A 1436-nucleotide genomic window follows, 5' to 3' on the forward strand; every position below is an offset into this window, starting at 1 on the left:
ATTTCGTCTACCTGTGGAATAACATGCCAAACACCAGCTGTAGAAGAGATTAATATCATAGTGACTTGCCCCTGAACTATTTCTATCCATATTCCATTAAAAAGAAGATGAGACGGGAGCAATAATAACAGTAAAAATTAATAATAATAAAAACCACAGCAGCAAGGATGATGACAATAACACCAGCTCCCAGGGAGCTGGTTTCGGAGTCAAGGAGACCTGGGTTCAAGTGTCTTCTCCCCTCCAACTTACATAATGGCATATTTCATATGTGAGAGAAATATTTATGGTTCTCTACAAGGAAAACTGTCTGATGTGCTTGGGCAAAAATGAGATCTTGCTTCCTTTTCCCTTGTTTGTATTCTAACCTTGGATTTTTTTTAAACTGAGAAGTCTATCAGTTTCAATCAACAAACATTTATTAATCAATTTTTTATGTGCCAGGAACCTCCACATACAAAGGTAAAAAATGAAGACATCTCTTTCGCTCTAGGAGTTCCACCCCACTCTCCTTATTTTGAAAGCATTTGATTCATTCATTTATTCATGCAATAATAAACACCTGCTGTGAAAGCTATGGGTGGTACAGTGATGTATAAAAATGTACTCTATTAGGAGAATGATATATATTGTATGTATATATGTGATATATATACATATATACATATACATACACAAATATGTATATGTGTATGTGTGTATATAACACAACATATATTACGTGCTGACTTTGGCAGCCTGTATAGTAAAATTGGAATGATACAGAAAACATTAGTATGGCCCCTGAACAAGGACGACACGCAGATTTGGGAAGTGCTCTAGTAAAATAACAAAGATAAGTACAAGGTATATGCAAAATAAATAACAGGGTAATTTGAGAAGGAATTGGCTCTTTGGAGGAGAGTCAGGGAAGGCTTTACAGAGAAGTCAGTTCTTAAGTTGAGCTTCAAAGATATCTAGGGACTCTAGAAGTCCAAAACAAAGGGGTGCATTCCAAGGAGGGGGGCAGGCAGTTTGTAGATGGAATATGGAGGGTCCTATGTAAGGAACTGCAAAGATGAGCAGTGTGGCTGGACTTTAGATAGCAGAGTATATGAAGGGGTCACTCCTAACATGTTTGCTGAGTGAGCAGGATACCCCCTCCCAGGTAATAAAAGTTGTCTTAAGCCATTCAAAAGTTACATTTGCAGAAGGCCATAGAGGAGTGAACGCCCTACCGGATGCTTTAGTTACTTTAGCAGATACAAGAGAATGGGGGTAGGACAAGCAGAGGTACAGGAAATACCTGGAGACTAGGCAGAGTACTCAGGGATGCTCAAATCATTACCAAACCTATGAGAAGACCTTTCATGCTCATATCGTTACCCAAAAACTGATGGATTATAGTACAGGCTATAAGCCTTCATGGAATTTACCAGATAATCACCTCTTGAGAA

At 38.4% G+C, this 1436-nt stretch overlaps 1 non-coding gene across 1 annotated transcript; it reads left to right on the forward strand.

The window, feature by feature from the left end:
* The first annotated feature begins 725 nt into the window (after positions 1 to 725).
* On the forward strand, positions 726 to 828 carry LOC122730214. The gene has a single exon (XR_006353421.1). It is a non-coding gene; the product is annotated as a U6 spliceosomal RNA (small nuclear RNA).
* Positions 829 to 1436: the final 608 nt, after the last annotated feature.

Source organism: Dromiciops gliroides, chromosome 5 (assembly GCF_019393635.1).
Source record: "Dromiciops gliroides isolate mDroGli1 chromosome 5, mDroGli1.pri, whole genome shotgun sequence".
Classification (NCBI taxonomy): Eukaryota; Metazoa; Chordata; class Mammalia; order Microbiotheria; family Microbiotheriidae; genus Dromiciops; species Dromiciops gliroides.